Source organism: Rattus norvegicus, chromosome 1, assembly GCF_036323735.1.
Source record: "Rattus norvegicus strain BN/NHsdMcwi chromosome 1, GRCr8, whole genome shotgun sequence".
Classification (NCBI taxonomy): Eukaryota; Metazoa; Chordata; class Mammalia; order Rodentia; family Muridae; genus Rattus; species Rattus norvegicus.
Window position 1 is genome coordinate 149007175 of NC_086019.1, and position 24735 is coordinate 149031909.

Sequence of the window (24735 nt, forward strand, 5' to 3'; positions counted from 1 at the left end):
GAATACATGTGGATTTCTTTTCCTTTTCTTTTTAGGAAGTATTATTTTCGGTTTTAATTTTTTCTCTTGTTGAAAATAGAGTTTAAGGAATAATTTGGAAATATTCATACTTTTGAACAGAAAGGAAATACATGGGTTGGATTGCTAAATTTTTTTGAACAAAAATAGCCTTCACTTTATATTACCTTTATAAGTGTTCTTTATAACTGATGCAAAATTGAAGTTACTATTTCTTACATTGTTACAGGATTTACATATTGACATAGAATTGAGGTTTTTTATTGGTATAAATCTATATTGATATAAAATTTGAAATTAATATTGTTACTCTTAGATAGGAATTGTGCCTATGCAACTCATATAAGTACACAAGGCTTTGATCCAGTCCCTTTATAGTTTCTATTTTAAACTGTTTAGAATGATTGCATAATGCAAGTTAAGGGTTAGATAGTAAATGTTTGATTATATTAGATTCTTATTTAATTAAAGTAAGGCATTTTCAATATTATTCAAACAGCAATAGCTAAGAATATTCAAAGTTTAACAGGTCAGATACAGCTTTTGAATACAGTCTTCAAATACATCCAAAGTCCACAGATTCTGATATTTAATCATTTCATCATTATTAGAAAGTTTGGCTAGAAACATGTCTGCTTCTGAAAGTACCAGTTTCATGTTTCAAAGAAGATATTGAGGATCTTCACCTCCAGTCAAGGCTGATTATTGTGGCAAGGTGGCATCTGGGCAGAAATTGTCTATTTTATATACATACAAAATACACAAAATACTGTTCAAAAGGACAACAGATGTGGGTTAGTCGACTACTAATCTCTTCCAACAGAGGGTGAGCTACTCCTTCATATTCCTCCTTTATTTTGGAGTCTCTTAGATGGCTCTTTGCCAAAAGGGTGAAGACAGATACTACAATATTATAAAAAATTAGGGGAATGTCTAGGTAGTCATCTGTCATTATTGTTTAAGTTTTGGAAGCTTTGGTTTTATGCTTCCTATTTATTCAGGTAATAATTAATTTGTTCTTGGATTTCTGATGGGGTTGAAGATTAATTATTCCCATAAGCAAACATAAATTGTTTAGCATTGAGAGATATAATATAGAGTTAGAAGCATGGTTTTCAGATGGTGTTACAGTCTAAAATGAAAACATAATTCAGGTGTATAATCACAAACTCTTTAACTTAAGAATGATAATAGAGTGCTTGATTTATTATTGACTAGTTTGGACTGGATATTAATTGTGTATCATACTCTGTGATTTACATTATTGTTCTGGTTGTAGTCAATTTACGTCTGAGAGAAGAGATTATTTTTTCTTTATTTTTAAATTTGTACAGAGAATTTGAGGTGCTGCAGATTGGTTCTAATGCTTTGATTCAGTCAGGAATCTGTATGTCCAAACAATAAACATTCTTGTCTCCAACTGGATTTTAATCAATACAGATGACAATAGCCAAAGGAACAGGACAGGACACTTAGAGTTGCATGGGCTAGGTCACAGGAGAGAGATGGGCGAGATTGCTATGAGTCAGGGAAGGAAGGGAGACAGGAGCTCAGGAGAGAAATCCAACCACCCATGTGAAAATTCAAGTGAGTGGCCACTGGCTACTTTCCTGATTGGACCTAGTCTATCAGGGGAAGTTTTAGGAGTGCCCGATCATTGCGTTAGCTAAGGCATTTAAAAAATAATCTAATGTGTGTATACCTTTTATTCACAAATTCAGAGAGTTCCTGAGTGGTGGCTGGAAGTATGTGACCCACTAGGAGCACAAAACTGTGTATGCCCAGTCACTGCTACACTCTCCTACACCATTAGATGAGCCACCAATAAGTTATGTATCTGTCTATTTAATGGGAGTAGGTTGAACAGTTTTTGTAATCACAAATACACTTCATATAAGGAAAGCCCAGGCTGGAGAAATGGCTCAGTTGTTAAGAGCACTGATTGCTCCTACAGAGGTCCTGAATTCAATTTCCAGCAACAACATATAGGCTCACAACCATCTGTCATGGCATCCAATGCTCTATTCTGGTGTGTCTGAAGAGTGACAGTGTAATCAAAATAAATAAATAAATCTTTTAAAAAAGAGTATACAACAGTATTCTTTAGAAAGAAAAGCCCATACCTTGCCAGCTGGACAATGATTTCACAGCTGTCCTCAGCAATCTGGAAATAATACGAATGTCCATTACTTTCTTGAATGTGTTTAAACAATGCTGTTAGCTGAGGGTAACATAACACAGGAGCCATCAAATCTATACAAAATTGTTGATATTGGGTCCTTCCCTAATATACTAATTGAGCTAGGAGAGTACAGTGTTTTTTGAGCCTTATGCTATAAATTCAGTTCACAGGTTTTCTTCTTGTGCTACCTTGCCTGAAGGAGACAATTTAGTGGAGAATATAAATATTCCATATTATACAAACGCCTTTTTTATTCTAGATTCAAATAGCTGTAGTTTTCTTGCTTGTATCTCAAGGTAATAGATGACTATCCAATGACCTTTGTCTGTCCACATCCTGGTTGTTTACAGCCGTGCCTATAACAAATAAGTCCACTATGAACATCGTGGAATACATGCCATTGTGGCATGATGGCACATCTTTTGGGCATTTGTCCAAGAGTGGTACAGGTTCATTTCCAGAGTATTTTTAGTTGATTTAATAGGTTTATAGCTTACTGCTAGGTTTTATTTTTTCTTTCTTTCTAAAATATGGTTATTTTTATTTATTTATACTTCAAAAGAACATAGTGGAACATGGGTTTTTGATATATGTTGGAGCATATTTTGGGTATATGCCCAGGAGTGGTATAACTGGGTCTCCAGGTAGTACTATGTTCAATTTTCTGAAGAACTTCCAGAGTGGTTGTACCAGCTTGTAATCCCAACAACAAGGGAGGAGTGTTCACCTTTCTACACATCCTCCACAGAATCTGCTGTCACCAGAATCTTTGATCTTAGCCATTCTTAAAGGTGTGCAGTAGAAACTCAGGGTTGTTTTGATTTTCATTTTCCTGATGATTAAGTATTTTGTACATTTCATTAGGTACCTCTCAACCATTTGATATTCCTCAGGTGAGAATTCTTTGTTTAGCTCTCTAACCCATATTTAAGAGTGTTATTTGCCTTTTTGGAGTCTAAACTCTTGACTTCTTTGCATATATTTGATATTAGCTTCTATCAGATATAAGATCTGTAAAGATCTTGTCCCAATCTGTGGGTTGCTGTTTTGTCTTTTGCTTTACAGAATCTTTGCAGTTTTATGATGTCCCATTTGTTGGTTCTCGATCTTAGAACATGAGTCATCGGTGTTCTGTTCAGGAAATTTTCTCCTGGGCTTATGTGTTCGAGGCTGTCCCCTATTTTTCTTCTATTAGTTTGAGTATATCTGGTTTTATGTAGAGTTCCTTGATCCACTTGGGCTTGAGATTTGTACAGGGTGTTAAAAATGGACGGATTGGCATTCTTCTACATGCTGACTTCCAGTTGAATCAGCACCATTTGTTGAAAATGCTATCTTTTGGGGTTGGGGATTTAGCTCAGTGGTAGAGCACTTGCCTAGGAAGCGCAAGGCCCTGGGTTCGGTCCCCAGCTCCAAAAAAAAAAAAAAAAAAAAAAAAAAAAAAAAAAAAAAAACCCAAAAGAAAAGAAAAAGAAAATGATATCTTTTTCTACTGCATAGTTTTAGATACTTTGTCAAAGATTAACTGACTGTAAATTACTGGGTTCATGTTCTTTAATTATATTCCATTGATATACCTGTCTGTCTCTGTCCCAATACATCTTTTTTCCATCTTTATTAACTTGATTATTTCTTATTTACATTTCGATTGTTATTCCCCTTCCCGGTTTCTTGGCCAACATCCCCCTAAATATTCCCCCTCCCCTTCTCTATGGGTTTTCCCCTCCCCATCCCCCCATTGCTGCCCTCCCCCTAACAATCACGTTTACGGGGGTTCAGTATTCGTAGGACCAAGGGCTTCCCCTTCCACTGGTGCTCTTACTAGGATATTCATTGCTACCTATGAGGTCGGAGACCAGGGTTGGAGCCCATGTAAAGACTTTGGGTAGTGGCTTAATCCCTGGAAGCTCTGGTTGGTTGGCATTGTTGTTCATATGGGGTCTCAAGCCCCTTCAAGCTCATTTAATCCTTTCTAAGATTCCTTCAACGGGGGTCCCATTCTCAGGTCAGTGGTTTAATGATGGCATTCGCCTATGGATTTGCTGTATTCTGGCTGTGTCTCTCAGGAGAGATCTACATCTGGTTCCTGTCGGCCTGCACTTCTTTGCTTCATCCATCTTATCAAGTTTGGTGGCTGTACATATATGGGCCACATGTGGGGCAGGCTCTGAATGGGCGTTCCTACTGTCTCTGTTTTAAACTTTGCCTCCCTATTCCCTGCCAAGGCTATTCTTATTCCCCTTTTAAAGAAGGAGTGAAGCATTCACATTTTGATCATCCTTCTTGAGTTTCATGTGTTCTGTGCATCTAGGGTAATTCAAGCATTTGGGCTAATAGCCACTTATCAATGAGTGCATACTATGTGTGTTTTTCTGTGATTGGGTTACCTCACTCAGGATGATATTTTCTAGTACCATCCACTTGCCTATGAATTTCATAAAGTCATTGTTTTTGAAAGCTGAGTAGTATTCCATTGTGTAGGTATACCACATTTTCTGTATCCATTCCTCTGTTGAAGGGCATCTGGGTTCTTTCCAGCTTCCGGCTATTATAATTAAGGCTGCTATGAACATAGTGGAGCATGTGTCTTTGTTATATGTTGGGGCTTCCTTTGGGTATATGCCCAAGAGAGGTATAGCTGGGTTCTCAGGTAGTTCAATGTCCACTTTTCTGAGGAATCTCCAGACTGATTTCCAGAATGGTTGTGCCAGTCTGCAATCCCACCAACAATGGAGGAGTGTTTCTCTTTCTCCACATCCTTGCCAGCATTTGCTGTCACCTGAGTTTTTGATCTTAGCCATTCTCACTGGGGTGAGGTGAAATCTCAGGGTTGTTTTGATTTACATTTCCCTTATGACTAAAGATGTTGAACATTTCTTTAGGTGTTTCTCAGCCATACTGCATTCCCCACCTGTGAATTCTTCAACTCTGAACCACATTTTTTTTAAATTTATTTAATACTTAATAATAATTCTTTGGTTTCTGGGCAAACATCCCCCTCCCCCCCTTCCTTATGGGTGTTCCCCTCCCAACCCTCCCCCCATTGCCACCCTCCTCCCAACAGTCTAGTTCACTGGGGGTTCAGTCTTAGCAGGACCCAGGGCTTCCCCTTCCACTGGTGCTCTTACTAGGATATTCATTGCTACCTATGAGGTCAGAGTCCAGGGTCAGTCCATGTATAGTCTTTAGGTAGTGGCTTAGTCCCTGGAAGCTCTGGTTGCTTGGCATTGTTGTACATATGGGGTCTTGAGCCCCTTCAAGCTCTTCCAGTTCTTTCTCTGATTCCTTCAACGGGGGTCCTATTCTCAGTTCAGTGTTTTGCTGCTGGCATTCGCCTCTGTATTTGCTGTATTCTGGCTGTGTCTCTCAGGAGCGATCTACATCTGGCTCCTGTCGGTCTGCACTTCTTTGCTTCATCCATCTTGTCTAATTGGGTGGCTGTATATGTATGGGCCACATGTGGGGCAGGCTCTGAATGGGTGTTCCTTCAGTCTCTGTTTTAATCTTTGCCTAATAGGTCTCCCTGCGATATTACTTCTTGAGCTCTTTGTATATTTTGGATATAAACCCCCAATACAGTTTTTATGACTATTACTCTGCAATACTGCTTGAGGTAAGGGATGGTGATTCCCACAGAATTCCTTTTATTGTTGAGGATAGTTTTCACTATCCTGGGTATTTTGTTATTCCAAATGAATTTGCAAATTGCTCCTTTTAACTTTATGAAGGATTGATTCTTATTTTGTAGTATTCAGCATATTTACTAAAGGCTATTTCTTTCTATTCCAAGTAGCTTTGAACCATTTCTGTCCCAGATAGCTATCAATGAATGATATATCTTTAAAAAGGGCCATGCTGTCTTTGGGTGTCTATTTAAATAAAGACACATTACCTGGAAAGAATCAAACTCCAGTTCTTTCTCAACATTATTTGACAATGTATTTGCTTGCTGCAGAATTAACTCATGGAATGAGTGGGCCACAGCATACACAGCATTGTATAGATTATAATTTGTTTCACTCATGGCCATTTCGAACTGGTTGTTAGATAACCATTTCAGTAGCATTTTTCTTGAACATTTCTTCAGTTTCTTACAATTAGATGAAGGCCAAAAACAATTAAAATTCAACCACCATAACTTAGCAAGAGAAATAGTGTTACTGTAGTTTAAAGGGTGCACTGTCTGTATAAATTCTTTAAAACCAGATACCTCAGAATAATGATGTGAAAAGCTGAGGGTACCATGAAAAGAGTTGAAGAGGAATTCTCCATTACTTGTAATTATATCCCACTGTGAGGTATCAATCCAGATTCTCTGAATGGCTACAAACTGCCATAGTCTAAAGATTACTTGTAGATGAGAATCTTTGTCTCCATAAATGATAACTTTTGCTAAGGACATCATAATTTGGTTACAATATATATCAGCCATTGCGAAGAATATTTTTATGTCATATGTGATAACAGTGACAAAGGCTAAACAGATGTCATATCTTTGCATTTCTTCTCTCAGTTCAGAGGCAAATTGAAGTCCTGGATCATCATCTGAAATCATCTATCCTACTCAGTACCAGCTGAAATAAATCACCAACGACACCATACCAATAGCTATAGACGTAATCTTGATAGCCATCGGGTACACATATAGAAATTGTTCATAGCTATTGAGAAGAGGGTGAAATGGCCATAATAAAGCTGAAGGACATTAAAATGAATAAATAAACAATTTAAACTTGAAGAAGTACATAAATCTTAACACCTATGTATGTTTTAAAAGGTCTGGAAGTGTTGGAAGGTGCAAATTATTCATCTTATTATTAAAATACAAATCATTGTGATTTTCTTGAATAGCATGAATGAATTTATTCTTCCAATAAAACATTTCATATTCCCACTGCTTCTTTTCTCTATTTTCAATAAAGTTGGGATATATACACTATATAGCGTATGAATGCTTATGCTTTGAACTTTATCGATCAAATAACACATAAATTCAGACTCTGGCTTCCAGTTTGCTAAAGCACTAAGAAAACCAGCATTAAAGCAGGTCATATTTCATTAAACCCAAACTACCCAACCTCGCTTCGGGAGTTCTGGACGTGTAGAGAAGTGGTCAAAGTACGGCAGTTGGTAGCCATGTAGGTCCTGTAAATACAATAAAGTATCTTCTCTGGTTTCTATAGTCAAAGTTAGGAAAATAATTACCTCTTCTTGAGGATAAACTGATTTTACTCCAATCGGCCAACAGGTTACATTCAACTTTAACCAATAGAGAAATATTGGGTAAAATCTTAGGGTTCCTATTGATTTCTTCAATAGCAAAATAAAGAGATAAAAATCAGTGTATGTTCTTAGTTGTCAACCTAAAACAGATCACAATATTCATTAAAGGTTATGGTATAAATGTGATAATCTCAAATCACTCTGAATGTGAATTATGCTCTGAATCATTTCTCTATATACTTATATTTCTATGGTGAAACAAATTCTGTTACTGTACTTTATGAGAGTGGGAGGATTTTAAAAATGGCTTTGTGTTGACTTTACAAAAGAAGTATTTTGTCATCTGGAATTTTCCTAGTTTACTTTTTTTATCTTTGAACATGATGAGTAGATTATGGAATGTAAGGCAGTGTTTGCTAACTCCTTGTATAGTATTATCATAATCTTGGAATTCTTGTGTTTAACATATGTGGACAGTGAAGGAGATACACTGTCTCCTGAATGCTTGGTGCTTCATTTCACAGAAACGAAGTGCCTAAAGCCATCAAAGTGTTGTAAGTATGAGAAAATGGGAAGTAAGATCTTTTTTCAACCCCTTGTAGAAGTTTATATATTCATAGATAATGCAAGAATAATAAAATACTTCTTTTATTTCTTTCACTTTTCTCCTTTTTATGCAATTCAGAGTATAGGATCTGGTGGAATGTGGGATTATATAAGGTGGATTGTTATTAATATGTTTCATCCACTCATTTAACTGGATTTGATATCTCTGGTCCTAGGCCTACGATAGCTTATTTCTGAATAGTGCACCTTTGTTCTTATGAAATAATTTAGTATTTGATTACTTTGTTTTTGTTTAAGGTATTTTACAATGATAAATTTCACATAATATTATTGTACAAAGTATCTTCATAATCTTATTTTAAATGATTTTATATTTCAGTCATTTGTAGTAAAGCTTTTTTTATCATTATTAACTTGAGTATTTCTTATTTACATTTCGATTGTTATTCCCTTTCGCGGTTTCCGGGCCAACATCCTCCTAACCCCTCCCCCTCCCCTTCTATATGGGTGTTCCCCTCACCAACCTCCCCTCATTACCGCCTTTTGTTCCAGCATTTCTGCCTTGACGGATTATTATATAACTTATACACATAACTAAGCACAGTTTAAGGATGTAATTGGTATCAAATTGACTAACTATATTATCTATATTTTATACACATACACATTCACGCATGCACACACACACATATATGTATAAATGTATATATCTCCATTTCCCTCTCTCTCTCTCTGTCTATATATATATATATATACATATACATATATATATGTACGTATATATATAGTTTGCTGCTTAGTTCCTTGACATTCTGTGTGGGAGAAGGATCTGTTTTATTTTTTACTTTGAGTCCTTTAATTTGAGTTCTTCATTTAAACCATCAATATTGCTGTTTTGTACAAAGTTTGCATTTTCAATAATTTGTTCCTTGTTTTAAAAGCTGGTTTGGAATGTCTTCTTTCCTTGTAATTTTATCTTCATGTTCTGTGAAATCATACAATTCATTATGTTTAAATGATAATATCTATTTCTAATATATATATACACATATATATATATACACACACACATATATATATATGTATATATATATATATATGACAGAGAGAGAGAGAGAGAGAGAGAGAGAGAGAGAGAGAGAGAGAGAGATAGATATGAGGGTTGTTTTTCATACATATATGGTTCCAAGGCAGACCATCCTTCCATCCTTTCTGCATTTGACTACTAATGATGAAATTCGGGAGCTAATAGATGCCAGAAAGTCTGTTTCCCTCAAGTATTTTTTTTTAGATTTTTCATTCATTAGAAAACCTTTGTCCTGTGGGAGGTACCATATCCAGTACCATTTGGGAAATATAAATTGTGGAATGAATCATTTAAACAAAATCATTTAAACATAGTTGAGTTGTTTTGGATGTGACGAATATTGGAGAGTTGTGGTAGGAATTTGAAGGTTTTCTGGTTACAGTATATTACAAATTTTTTAAAATAGCACAAGCTGTGCACATGTATGCAAAATCGATCATTAATGCAGTGATCATGGTATATCCATGAGGCAACACATCTGAACAATTCTTTCGATTTTAGTTAAAAAGGAAAAAAACCTCTAATGTGATATAGCTCTACAACTCTTCCATATAATAACAGAGGAAACAAGACCACTATACAATTACTTCCTAGAAACTTTATTCTACACTTTACAAATTGGTTAGAAGTTGAATTATGTTAACTGCCAACAGGCGAATGACAGAAAAGTATGGTACAGGCCCAAGAAGATCATTATTTCCCTACTCAGAAGAATACAGCCTTGTCAACTGGAAAACAATGTATAGAATATTGGTTTAGGTAGAATATTGATTTAATGCATAAGCCATACATTAAAGCACAGTTGTCATGTTTTCTAACATGTAGAAAAATAAATAAAGAAAGTAGCTGATGAAAAAGCAGTAGGCTTTCTCCTGAGACAAAGTATGGGAAAAAAGGATTTGTAAAACAGAAACGTATAGAATCACTGTTAATCAAATCTCAATATTCATATACAAATCTTGAAGTGACATTTTGTCAAGACATAAATTTAACTTAAGATTTCAATCGTATTGCCTATTTTCATAGAGATTTATGAATGAAGAAAATATACATAGGGAATTGTAACAAAATGTAGTTTTCCTTTGAATATTTGATATTTAATTATTGAATGATTTATATTGGTATAGTAATTTATTTTGTTTTAAATACAAATTAAAATACAAGGACCATAAAAATTAATTTTACTATTAATCTTATGTGTTGACTTTATTATACAACAAAATATCCAAAGAATATATTGTGTCACATCCATCTCTTAAAAAAAGATAAGATTATCTATTATTGGGACATATAACCTCCTAGGCATGAATTTTGTTCTGGTTTACCATACTCGATGTAAATCTCATCGTGTGGAATGGGTCTTAAATCCAATCGGAAGACTTGATTTTAGCCACGATACATGAGTCAAAATTACTCATGCAAGGATATCCTATGTAGCATGTCACTCTTTGAGCATGAAAGGGTAAAATCTAAACAAAAATATTGGTGCCAATTCCCACATTCAGCCTGCATTACTTCCTCTAATGTTATGAAAACAATCAGTACATTGGGATTGCCCAGTACAGTCTTAGATTTGCAGTCAAAATGGGCAGTGTCTTCAGCAATACGATCTTTTCTTCTAGTTCTTTAATAAAACCAAGATCAAAAGCAATACCTTCCATGTTTGTGGAACCTAAGGAACTTCCTGGCCAACAATTCATAGGGGTGAAAACCATCCCTGGAAATAAGATTACACTCAATCAGCTTATGTGCTCTTGGATTGTCCATTTCCATAGGGTTCCTATGGCAACCTAGAAGTTTTAATACTTTAGGTGTTGTTTCAAAACCTATTTTGTTTCATTCATTTTATCTAGCCCCAATGAACTTATAAGTTATGTGGAGGTACCAGTTCAGTGAAATGATAACCTTATTCACTACCAAATATATGGGTATGTATACACATTTCATTGGCTGAAAACCTTAATGGTTACTTGATATATTCATCACCTCAATGGGAATGCTTTTAAGAGGATTGTGTATGTGACCACACACATTTAGGAATAATTCCATCCCTCACTGACAGGCATAGGCTCTGTTAAGCCTGCATGCCAATCTCTTACAGAGTAGGTTGATTTAGATGTGCATTCCTTCAGGGTATCAATTCGACTAGGATAATCAGCAACAGGTCTCACATATTTGGAAAGTAAAATAACAAACTATTTCACGAAAAGTCGTTAACATTTTCTTTTAGTCAACCTACATTGGTTCCCTCATGACAAGTCTATGTGGACTACATGAGCAGCGTCTAAGGGCACTTGAGGGCAAATGGGCTGTAATTTCATAAGTATATCTCCTTTCTGATTCCCAGGAAATAATGTCCTGTAGAATTACAAGGAAAACTATCAAGGGTTCTTATTCCTGTTGAACTTTTTTATATATTGCTTTCTATACACAGGCATCCATTAAGTGATGCTGCTAAATATAACCCAGCTGTCATTACAGATTTTCATGGGCCAAATATTATGAGTTATTATTATTTGTAGTCCTTAATGTCAGACCATTGTCTACTTGTTCCTTTTCTAGCCACAATGAACCTCTGTTCAGTCATGTTGCTACAGTTACTTATTTTTGTTAGGTATGTCTGTAACCACCCTTTCTCTACCAGGCATCCAATTAAATGAGACTTATGCACTAAAGTAATTCACCCTGTTTAGCTGCTGATTAATTTACTAGGTGAAGGTTGGGGGGCATTTAAAGAGACTGTTTGTAAGTTATTTTGCATTAGATTGGTGATATGGCTTTCATATACTGTACACTGTTAGTGTAAGTATGACTGCCACATTTGCAAAGTAAATTTTGTACACTACCATGAGATTTATCTAGAAAATCTTTAGTCCAGCACTTTATTGAGTATTCTGTATTTAACTTCATTGGGTTGAGACAAGTTATAAATTCCATCTGTTGTGTTTTTTATTTAATAACATGGTGTATTTGATGGTTTATTTATTTTATTTTTCTACTTCTTTCCAGAAATGAGACAAAATCATGTAGAAAACATTTGATAAGGTTGCTTTATCAATAGACCTCTGCTATATCCTTCGGAACTTTGGGTCAATTCTACCAGTAATGAACAAGTAGTACTGCAAACAGTGGTATTTATTTTATCGTACAAGAATATTATACAAAATACCCTCAAAGTTCCTGTAGCTTCTTAATATAGAAAGACAGACTGTTGGAAGAATTTGTCATAAACATTGTGAGGATTGCTCTGTAGCGTTATAGTACATGGCAGCTTTCACAATTTTATTATATTCCTTGTTCTTCACAACAGCTCCTTCCTTTAATCTTATGTTTATGTCCTTTAGATGATTTCTAAATATGAACAAATAACCAGATAAAGGGTTATTAAATAAAACCTTTTCTACTGACATGAGAAAGAAACATCCTGAACCATGAACCCGTAGCAAATACTGGGCTTACAAGGAGAGCTTGGAGAATCACATTGAAGTCCATTGTCATCTGACCTGAACAGTTGTGGGGTTACCTAAGTTTTCACAGAAAAGAATTAAATAAAGTAAAAAAATAACATCTAATACAGAATGCAAAAATTGCATCCATTTATACCAATTATTTTTGTACAGATCAAGACCTGTCACAAAACATAAATGGGAGAGAGTAATTTTGCTATTTCTTGGTAATCCCTATTCATTCAGACACACCACAATTATATATCCTAGAGTTTTTCAATGGCGCTTTCCTAAAGTTTTTCAGTTCTGCTTAATTAAGTTGCTTTGATATAATCTGTTCATTTCTACCCAGAAATAAGGAAGAACATTGCCATGCTGCACTTTTTTAACTACCTTGGTTCATGAGTTCCCTAGTGTTAGCGGTTGAATCACCATTTATCTTACTTGGTTACTGGGTTCCTATCTGGTCAAATGATCTCCTTCTCTAGCATACTATTTTGCAGGAGGGAAATATAAAATCCATTATAATTACTTTTTTATGGTTATGAAGGAAACATTATTGAAACAACTCACAAAGCAAAGCATTTTTTTTTATTAACTTGAGTATTTCTTATTTACATTTCGAGTGTTATTCCCTTTCCCGGTTTCCAGTCAAACATCCCCCTAATCCCTCCCCCTCCCCTCCTTTATGGGTGTTCCCCTCCCCATCCTCCCCCAATTGCCGCCCTCCCCCCAACAATCTAGTTCACTGGGGGTTCAGTCTTAGCAGGACCCAGGCAAAGCAAAGCATTTAATTGCGGACTTACTTAGAGATAAAGAATGTTAGTTCATGAATATCATGGTTAGGAGCGTGTCATTAAGTAGATATGCAGGATCTTTAAGAAATAGCTAAGGCTTGCATTTGTCCAAAAGTAGGAAGCAAGAAAAAAGAGACTCGGCCTGATTTATGCTGTTTGAACTCAATTTTCTGCCCTCACAAAAGTGACATTGATAACCTTCCACCTCCACGTTCTACAAAGTCACTAATTTCTCTGCGATACTCTTTAATTGCTGGTTTAAAAGGTTTTCTTTTTTTTTCTTACGTTCAAATCCCCAATCTTTATTTAGCTTTTATTTTCTTACCCTTTCTGTAGACTTTGGCACTGTTTACAATTGACTTCAAGCATTAATTGTTAAGTGCTACCCCCACTTGAAATCAGCCCTCTTCCTCCCATCTTCTTTCTTCCCTGTCTTGTCTCCTCTTTTCTTCTCTTTCTTTTTTATTTTTGAGACAAGGTCTCTGTATGTAGCTCAGGCTGGTCTCAAACTCTCCACTCTTCTGCCTCAGCCTTCAAGCTCTAGATATGTAGGCTTGCCATATCACATGCATGTGCGACAACCTTTTCATTCAAACAGATTCTCTTTCCTGTAGTAGTGATGGCTTTTCCTTTATTTATTTTTTTATTAACTTGAGTATTTCTTATATACATTTCGAGTGTTATTCCCTTTCCCAGTTTCCGGGCAAACATCCCCCTCCCCCCACCCCTTTTTTATGGGTGTTCCCCTCCCCATCCTCCCCCCTTGTTGCCCTCCCCCCAACAATCTAGTTCACTGGGGGTTCAGTCTTAGCAGGACCCAGGGTTTCCCCTTCCACTGGTGCTCTTACTAGGATATTCATTGCTACCTATGAGGTCAGAGTCCAGGGTCAGTCCATTTATAGTCTTTAGGTAGTGGCTTAGTCCCTGGAGCTCTGGTTGCTTGGCATTGTTGTACATATGGGGTCTCGAGCCCCTTCAAGCTCTTCCAGTTATTTCTTTGATTCCTTCAACGGGGGTCCTATTCTCAATTCAGTGGTTTGCTGCTGGCATTCGCCTCTGTGTTTGCTGTATTCTGGCTGTGTCTCTCGGGAGAGATCTACATCCGGCTCCTGTCGGCCTGCGCTTCTTTGCTTCATCCATCTTGTCTAATTGGATGGCTGTATATGCATGGGCCACATGTGGGGCAGGCGCTGAATGGGTGTTCCTTCTGTGTCTGTTTTAATCTTTGCCTCTCTATTCCCTGCCAAGGGTATTCTTGTTCCCCTTTTAAAGAAGGAGTGAAGCATTCACATTTTGATCATCCGTCTTGAGTTTCATTTGTTCTACGCATCTAGGGTAATTCAAGCATTTGGGCTAATAGCCACTTATCAATGAGTGCATACCATGTGTGTTTTTCTGTGATTGGGTTACCTCACTCAGGATGATATTTTCCAGTTCCGACCATTTGCCTACGAATTTCATAAAGTCATTATTTTTGATAGCTGAGTAATATTCCATTGTGTAGATGTACCACATTTTCTGTATCCATTCCTCTGTTGAAGGGCATCTGGGTTCTTTCCAGCTTCTGGCTATTATAAATAAGGCTGCAATGAACATAGTGAATGCAAATCAAAACAACCCTGAGATTTCACCTCACACTAGTGAGAATGGCTAAGATCAAAAACTCAGGTGACAGCAGATGCTGGCAGGATGCGGAGAAAGAGAAACACTCCTCCGTTGTTGGTGGGATTGCAGACTGGTACAACCATTCTGGAAATCAGTCTGGAGATTCCTCAGAAAATTGGATATTGAACTGCCTGAGGATCCAGCTATACCTCTCTTGGGCATATACCCAAAAGATGCCCCAACATATAAAAAAAAGACACGTGCTCCATTAAAAGGTTTTCTAATTTCCAACAGTTCAGGTGTTTCCATATTTCTTGATTTCTTTAGTTTCTTTTAACAGACCATGCTAAAAGCTCCCACCTGGCTGTTTGGGACCACCAATATTTACTTTTTTAAATTAATTAATTAATTAATTAATCTTGTTGTTGTTGCTGTTTCTAATGTCTTTGTTTGCATTTCTCCTTCTAAGTGATCTTATATCACTTTGAGATCTTCAATGGCATGACATTTACGATCTCTCTCATTCTCTCACTTAGCTCATTTATCTGCCAGATAGAAGTTAAGATAGAAGATGCTAACTATTTCTTTTATTACAATTCTTCAAATACACAGGTAATCTTATATTTCAGTGCCATCTTAGACCCACATGATTCTGTAGCTAAACATAAGATGGAGCATGCAAACCTCAGCTGCTCCTGTCATACAATATTGATCCTTATGCACTAATCTCAAAGAATACACGTCTAAACTGTTTTCCAGACTTTTGTGTATTTATGTAATAGACACAACTAATCAATCACACATATCATGTCAAACCACATAAATGGAGTTTGCAACCCTGGGGTTTTTCCCAAAAGCTCTACTTGTTCTGATGCATAGCAATACCACTCTGGAATATTCCCAAAAGATGCCCCACGATGACACAGAGACAGATGTTCTACTATGTTCATAGCCTTGTTTGTGATAGCCAGATGCTATAAACAACCCATATGTCCCATGACCGGAGAATGGATACAGAAAATGTCTTTTATTTACATGAACAATGGAATATTATTCAGCCACTAAGGATTAGGAAATCCTCAGTTTTACAGGCAAAATGATGTAACTAGAAAATATCAAGGTCAACAAGCTGTAGGGCCCAAGAAAGGATACCTCAGTCCCACTTGGGAGGAAGAAAAAAACAATCACATGGTGGGGGGGCAGGAAGGAGGAAGGGACAGGGTAGGGAAAAGGGATGGGGTGCTGTGAAGAGGGGAACATGCTATGCCATTGGGTGGGGGAAAAGACTGAAGCCCTGAGGGTCAGCAGAAAGAATGGAAATAGGTGACTTCGGATTGATGGATGTTAGGAGGACACCCTAGAATGTACCAGAGACCTGTGGAAGTGAGAGATTCTCAGGAATCAAGACAGAGGGTAGCTTAAATGAAAACCACTACAGTGGAGAGAGTGAACGTACTGAACCCACCACAAGCAGAAAGATAGGTCATCAACTGAGGGATGGGTTTTTGATCCGACAGTCAAAATGCAGGGATGAAAATGGAGAAGACCCTGAGGAAAAGTAAGTCCAGCAACAGGCCCAAAGTGGGATCCAGTTCAAGGGGTGAACCCAATACCTGGCACCTTTACAGAGTTTATGGGTGGTTTACAAAAAGGGACCAATCATGAGTGCCCACCAAAAGACCTCATTAGCAGGTGAAAGAGTCAGATGCTGATATGAGCACTCAACCAAAGAACAGAAACTGCTGACCCCTCTGATTGAATTAGGAAATACCCGGAGGAAGCTGAGGAGGAGGGAAACCCTGTAGGAGGACTAGCAGTCTCAACCTAGACCCCCAAGATCTCTCAAACACTGGATCACCAACCAGGCAACATGCACCAGCTGAGATGAGGCCTCCAAAAATATACAGCAAAGGATTCCTAGGGCTTTAGTTCATTCAGAGAAGATGCACCTAACCCTCAAGAGACTGGAGGCCCCAGGAAGTTTACAGGTCTGGTGGGGTGGTGGGGTAGGGAAATCATTGTGGAGACTTTGGATTCAGGATGTGGAACGGTTGTGGGGTAGAATGGGAAGAGAATATAATCTGGAATGTCAGAATAAATAAATAAATAAATAAATAAATAAATAAATAAATAAATAAAATTTTAAAAAGTTTCATGGATTCCTTTCATTCCTTTGTTTTTGCTATGCATCTACATGTGACCGAAAACGGCCCAAACATTTGCTATGTAGCTATGAAAATCTGGAAATAATATAGTGAAAGTTAGGATTAGACAATTCCTAAGGTGTATATATATTGAGAGTGTCTGAAACCTGCTCACTTTCACAGAGAAAGCCTCTGCCAACCTGAATTTCAAAAAAGGGGTGCAAAACATTTGAGCAGGTCTCATATCTTAACTGTAGCAATGCTGAAATTGAAGAGAAAACACAATTAAATCCTCTTTTTGTTTTACCAATCAAATTTCACATTACAATTCATAAATAAAGACACTTCTAAGCTATGGAAATTATGAATATTTAGTGAATAGGGCTGATAGGCTGTGGTGCCATTTTGTTTTAGTCTATTGACAAGGTGTTTAGAAGATGGATCTCAATGTTTTAAATGAACAATTCTACCCCCAAAATAAAACTTTTGAATGTACAGTTTTTATCAGGTTGCATCAGATAACAATTCAATTTAGAAATATACCACTACCCAAAGAGTGTACATAGACTGACCCAGGGCTCCAACTGCATATATAGCAGAGAATAGCCTTGTTGGGGCATCAGTGGAAGGTGAAGCCCTTGGTCCTGCCAAGGCTGTGCCCCCAGTGCAGTGTAAAATGGGGGGGCAGTAAGTGGATGGATGGGGGGAATACTTGTATTGTGGGGAGATAGGGGCCTATGGATAGGAAACCGGGAAATGGAGTAACATTTGAATGTAAAGAAATGTATCTAGTAAAAATAACTAACTAACTAACTAACTAACTAAATAAATAAATAAATAAATAAATAAAATATGAGACAAAAAAAGAGTACTTGAGCTGGAGAGATGCTCAGCTGTCAAGAGCACTGACTGCTCTTCCAGAGGTCTTGAATTCAATTCCAGCAACCTACATGATGGCTCACCACCATCTGTGATAGGATCCTATTGGATCCCTCTTCTGGCATGTCAGAAGAGAGCAACAGTGTACTCACATACATAAAATAAATTTTAAAAAATTTAAAAAATACTACCAGCAGCTACTCAGTACTGGACAAGCTACCCTCATTTATTATTCAATTATTGAACCAACATTAATGGCCACTTCTGGAGAAAGTGGGAAATGTCCTTTAACACACAAGTACAGTAGACAGTTTCCTGAATGGAACACCAATGCTTCAGACTCTAAGTCCAAAAATTGATAACTGGGACCTCAGGAAACGGAAAAGCTTCTGTAGAGCAAATGCTATTGTCAAAAGGACAAAAAGTCAGCAGATACAGAAAGAGTAATTACCAACCTTACTACTGACAAACTTAATATCCAAAATTTATAAAGAGCTCAAGATGTTAAACACTGTCCCACCTGTGGATCCATCCCATATTCAGCCACCAAACTTGGTCAATATTGTTGATGTCAAGAAGTGCTTGCTGATAGGAGCCAGATGTGGGTGTCTTCTAAGAGGCTCTGCCAGAATCTTAGTGATATGGAGGAGGATGCTTGCAGCTAACCATTGGACTGTGCACAGGGACCCCAATGGAGGAATTAGATTATTGAGTGAAGGAGCTGAAGGGGTTTGCAACATGATAGGAAAACAACAATGTCAATCAACCAGTCCCCGCTAGAACTTCCAGGGACTAAACCACCAAACAATGTGTACACATGGAAGGACCCATGGCTCCAGCTGCCTATGTCACAAAGGGTGACATTCTCTGTCATCAAAAGGAAAAAAAAGCATTTGTTCCAATAGACGAACAGAATCAACTAACTTAGATGCTTGAGACTCAAAGAACATACACTGTCTAACTACCCCTATCCACACATGCCTGAGTCCCAAACTGGAGCATGACTCCCCCCAAAAACCTGTGTGTGGGATATGGTTTGTAGCTGGGCTGTATTGTCTATTCTCAGTGGCAGAAGTAGACCCTAGTCTCAGCAAGACTTGGTATGCTGGGAGGAAATAGTGGTAATACTGACACCCAAATTTCTCAGAGAAGTGTAGGAGGTATAGACAGTATAGGGGAAGGAATGTAGGAGGGGATGAGGAGGAGCAGGACACTGAGTAGGATGTAAAGTCAGTAAGTTACAAAAAATAATAATAATTAAAAATGAATTATAAATAATAATAATGCTCTCTTTTGTACTTCTCTCAGAGATAGAACACTTTTAATCTTCCTGTAGTTTTCAGAGTTTAGCAAAAACCTGCTTGGTAACTTGTTAGGTTCTCCCAATGTAATTATTTCAGGAATGTCAACAGAGTAGTTGGAATATATGAAGTCTAGTTTGTTAAACTGTATACCAAGAAACGATTCCTAATTTCGGAAGGCTAATTATATGAGTAATGTTCTGTAAACCCATACATACAGGTACTGAATATTGGTCTGGCATATTAAATTGATTATATATTCAAGATAAAAGCAAATGCACAAAGAAAGAGTTATTGTAAGTACTACAATTTCTTAGTAAATATATTCCTAAAGTTCTATATTACTTACAGCAAAGAAAGGACGAGAACTGGAATATAGAAAGGACTAGAACTGGAATATAGCTACTTGTTTAGATCCATTGCAATAACATATGCTATTTTAGAGAAAAATATGAAGTACAATATTTGATTCTTCCAAAAATCCAAGGTCTTCTGTTTTTTAACATTTTAAATATAAAAATATTTGAGAAAAGAATGAATCCTGAAATATTTTGTTGAGTGAAATAGAATCAAATAACCCTATGCAATTTGTAAACACTGCATAAAAAAGAAAAAAAATATACTGTAAAATTGATAGTCACTTGAAGTAATGTACAGTTTAATTGCAAAGTTCAATGGATTATTACTATCATTCTAAATACTATTGAGCAAATTATATATAATAAATCATACAGGTTGGTTATGTATTGCAATGGCTGAAAACTTTTAAATTAAAAGTATAGTAGCTAGTTTCATATGGCAAAGCTCTATAATATTATAATATATATTATTAGTAACTCATGAGACAAAATGCTCTTCCATAATTTGACATTATTTGACAACAGATATTTGTTAGACACGATTAAGGTTTATAATGTTGTTTGAATTATAACTATCCTCTAGAAAGCCATGATTTCCCCCCTTTCACACACAATTCTATTTCTATTCAGAAAACAACAACAAGTAAATTGATTTCCATTCTAAGACTTGTTTCCGTAAACTCATTTTGCTGGTCAACTATGCTATTACGTTCCTAATAATGATAGAAAAATACAACTAATAAACTAACTTTAAATAGCCAAATAGCAAACTCTGCGGTATAGACAAAAACAAAATATATCATTATTTTAGAAACAATATATTATCTTTTATGAAATAAATAGGACAGTGAACTAAATCCAATAACCCTATATTTAATTAATATAAATTTATATTAAAAACAAAATAAGTCAATGATCTAGATTATTCATCTCCTGTACACATAAGACATTTATGGTGATATTAGTCTTTTTTTATAACAAGTATTAAACTTATAAAGAATATATTTACAAACAGGCAATGGCAGAAATATACATATAAAATTTTTGGTTTGTTTTGCAATATAGAACGCTCATTGATTAGGAGAAAAAGAAACATTTCTTTGGGACTTATTCTGTGCCTTATAGCTTTGTACCCCTGAATACATTTACTGCACATAACATTTTCAGTGTCCTCAAGGATTATACATCACTGACACTGTTTGTTACATCAGTTGACAAGGACTCAATGTTTAACACAGGGAGAGTTTACAAATATCATCAACTAGACTCCCAGAAAGACCAATTTTTCCTCTAATATCCAGGGTGTCACATGCTTTTGAGTGACAGGATACTTATAAGCCTCATTCTTGATGAAAATTTTACGTTTAAATATGCTTCACAATGTCTTGAATCATTCTCATTTATGCCTGACTTTGAATTAATATAACATTTCCTCAACGTTCCATATCACTATGTATACTGTTTTATTAGTTTAATCAATATAATAATATGACCCACTTTCCCATAATTCTTCATTCTTCGATATTCTTAAAGGTGCTTTTGCCTAATAAACCGACAATTGAGAATTTTAAGGCACTTCACCACTCTTCATTTCCTTTGAGAATATTCTTTCATTTATTCTACAGTTTCGAGAATTCTGCTCAATTCTGAATTTCTTTCACTGTTATATTATTAGAAAACAATCCCAACTATGTCTCAGACTATATGTTTACTGAGGCCGAGAGGAGCATATAATAATGTCTTAGGTTGAGAAGTTACCGTAACCAAATATTACAGTGTAATTTGTGACAATTTTTTGGCATGTTCCAGAATACATTGCTAGAATTACACAAATTCATATTTTAAATACAATATACTCACTAATAAAAATATTATGATAAAACATAAAAATCGGAGTGTAGTTTGTGCATATCCACATAGTATACACCTTTATATATTTAGCATAATTTGGAAAGGGAAGTAAACATGGAATAGATATCATAGCTAAAATTAAGACAGGGGCTCTTCCTTTCTTGTTCTCCTGTTCTCTTGCTGTGAACCTCTTCCCCCTTTGTCCCTTCTCTCTTTATTTCCTCCCCCCTTCTCTCCACATACTTGTGGCCAGCATCATCTCCCCTTTTCTAATTCTCTATTTCTGTACTCTCTTTTTCTTCCCTTCCCTTCCCTTCCCTTCCCTTCCCTTCCCTTCCCTTCCCTTCCCTTCGCTTCCCTTCCCTTCCCTTCCCTTCCCTCCCCTACCCTCCCCACCCCCCCCCTCTCTCTCTCTCTCTCTCTCTCTCTCTCTCTCTCTCTCCCCCTACTACCCTCTTAACTCCCCTCCCAATGTCCTGAATAAACTCTATTCTTTTTTTAAAGATTTAATCATTTATTATATATAAGTACACTGTAGTTGTCTTCAGACACACCAGAAGAGGGCATCAGATCTCTTTACAGATGGCTATGAGCCACCATGTGGTTGCTGTGAATTGAATTCAGGACCTCTGGAAGAGTATTTGGGTGCTCTTAACCGCTGAGCCATCTCTCCAGCCCATAAACTCTATTCTATACTAAGAAAAAATGAGACAGGTGTAAAGGATATATGACAATTTGAAATCAGTCAATGATCTCGGTGGTGGGAATTTGCCAAAAGTGTAAACATTTTTTACATCTCTCTAATATGTAAACAGATATCACAAGCAAGATTTTTATTCTAATGATTGAAGGGGGGAATGAGGAGGTCATTGCTTCTAGTAGCATCCCCTATTCTAAGAGAGAAACATTGGTTCTACTGAAATACTTGAAATTGCTGATTCTTCAGTTTGTAAACTGGAACACTAAGTTCTGTCATTAACATGGGAAATTATAGCTGTGCTATGAAATAGAACAAAAGGAAAAGGGAAGCACAAAATTCTCATAATAAAAAAAAACATTCTGTTCCTATTCTCAAATTCATCTGCAAAAATCATGCATCAGAAGAGATTTAACATGTAGATTATTTGCTCAAATACAAAGTATCATTTCAAGACTTTTAGCCATAGGTTAGGCAGAATGTACAAATGTTATATGTTGAAGAATTCATCATTCTTTTTTGGTAGATGAAATGCTATTAGAGCACAGAAGCATCACTTACTTCAGCACTGACAAAATGAATAAATTTTGTGTTTGAAGGTGTATTTGTAGGAGAAAGCATAACACCTAAAAATAGGAAATGTTACTAAAAAGGTGTGTCAGTATTGGACCATGGTAAAACATACGTCTCTATCAGGATTTAATCTGAAAAATGTGAATGTAGGAGGATAAAATCTGAGATATTCTATAATCCCATAGAAACAATGAAATCATCGCCAGTAAGAGAAAAATAATTACTTAGATCTTAGGTAGAGAAGGAGAACAACACAATCAAAGACAGAGATCAGTGATCGAAATCTTAGTAGCTACATTACATATGTTTCACATAATTAATTAATAAAAAGTACATAAATGAAGGAAGCACTTACTGCTTGTCTAGATTTCCTCTAAAGTGATCATTCTTCACATGTCCATGTTTAGCATAAATGGAAAAAAATAATCAACTTCCTTATCACCATCCTTCTTTTTCTTGTCTTTTATTCTTAAAAAGCATTTAGGATCATTCAAAGTGCAGAAAAGCAAGGAAGCCTTTAAGACCAATAGGATAAAAATCAAGGAGAACATGTCTATCATATCAACCAAACTATGAACCTTAGCAAAAGTTTAACATGATGAAATGCCATGAATGGATGTTACATGTGTGTACCGAATTGTCTCTCTTTTTATTGCTGTTCATTCACCTAGAGAATATATTGATGACTGTCAACACTTTTCTTTTCACACTGTTTTTCTTTCCTGGAGGATTTGTTAGCATTATCTTGCCTGGGGCCCTGCATCTGAGTAAGAGCTGATATTTTGTTTACTGTGGTTCTTCTCTTCAGTTTCTCTCACTATTCTACATATGTTAGTGGACATTGAAATCCAAGACATGACTCTGTTTCGGCAAATATTCTGAAATGCATACTTTACTAAGCTACTTCTCTGATCTCCATTTGAATTAGATTACTTGGGTTGCTTCATTCAAAAGTGGGCTTAAGTTGGAATTGAGAAATGGAAAATATATGACATACTTTTTTAAAGTCTTCAAATAATACTTACATGTATGTTCAGTACAGACAGTAGCAGCCTACAATATTTGCTGTTCACAAACAAGAGAATATTAATTATATGACTTATACACATTGGAGTACCTGACAACAACACAGAATTATCTCAAATTTTGTGTATTGAATAGAGAATCAATTCGAGTCATTCTGAAAACAAAATGACCTTCAGTATCTCAGTAAGATCATGGAAACTTGTGTTCTTATTAATATTTACTAAAATAGCCAGGAGTTAGTCTTCTAATCAGCTTTTTCATCATAGCATTGGTTTTCTCCAGTTTTTATTCTTGTATTTAAATCACATGTTATCTGGGGTGCATCAAAAATTAATAAATGAACTATTCTGTTTTCATTAAGAAACTATATGTAATTATGGCTTTATCAACTACCAAGGAGAGGATGTACAGATTCATCTTAAAAGAGGAGGCTTTTCACAGTAATATGAAATGGATGAGACTTCTACAATAAGGCAAAGGAGTTGATTTTGTCATGAACTGACAAGTGCAAGGAGCCACATTGATGTTCAGATGTATTGGATGATCCTATGATTGGAATATTATTTAAGGTTTATGCTAAACCTTTGCAAATCTTCCTCGTCTGTGATGATTTCTTATTGAAGGTCTTTTGCTATATATACTACATACTAGGTAGTAGGAATTGTTACTTACAGGAGGGAAATGTTTTCTTTCCTAAGATAAAATGGAAAAATCTAGTGTCAGCACCTTTTTACATATTAATTGTTAGGTGGATTTTTACTAATTTTTGGAAATAATTTTATTCAATAAATTTGATTGAAATACTTGACATATTTTGCTTATATATAGTTGCATGTGTTTACTTTACTTTTTCTCTTTTATATAGCATTTAATACCTGTTTATTTTTGGAATAATGTGGCATTTTCAAAGATTGTAGTGATCTGCTTGCTAATATAATAATAAAATTTTCTTTAAGAATATAATGATGGTTTAGTAAGGT

The 24735-nt window shown here is 36.0% G+C and overlaps 1 pseudogene; it reads right to left on the reverse strand.

Moving 5' to 3' along the window:
- Positions 1-1143: 1143 nt before the first annotated feature.
- Positions 1144-23289, reverse strand: Vmn2r116l-ps15 (vomeronasal 2, receptor 116 like, pseudogene 15; annotated as a pseudogene).
- Between the last annotated feature and the right edge of the window lie 1446 nt (positions 23290-24735).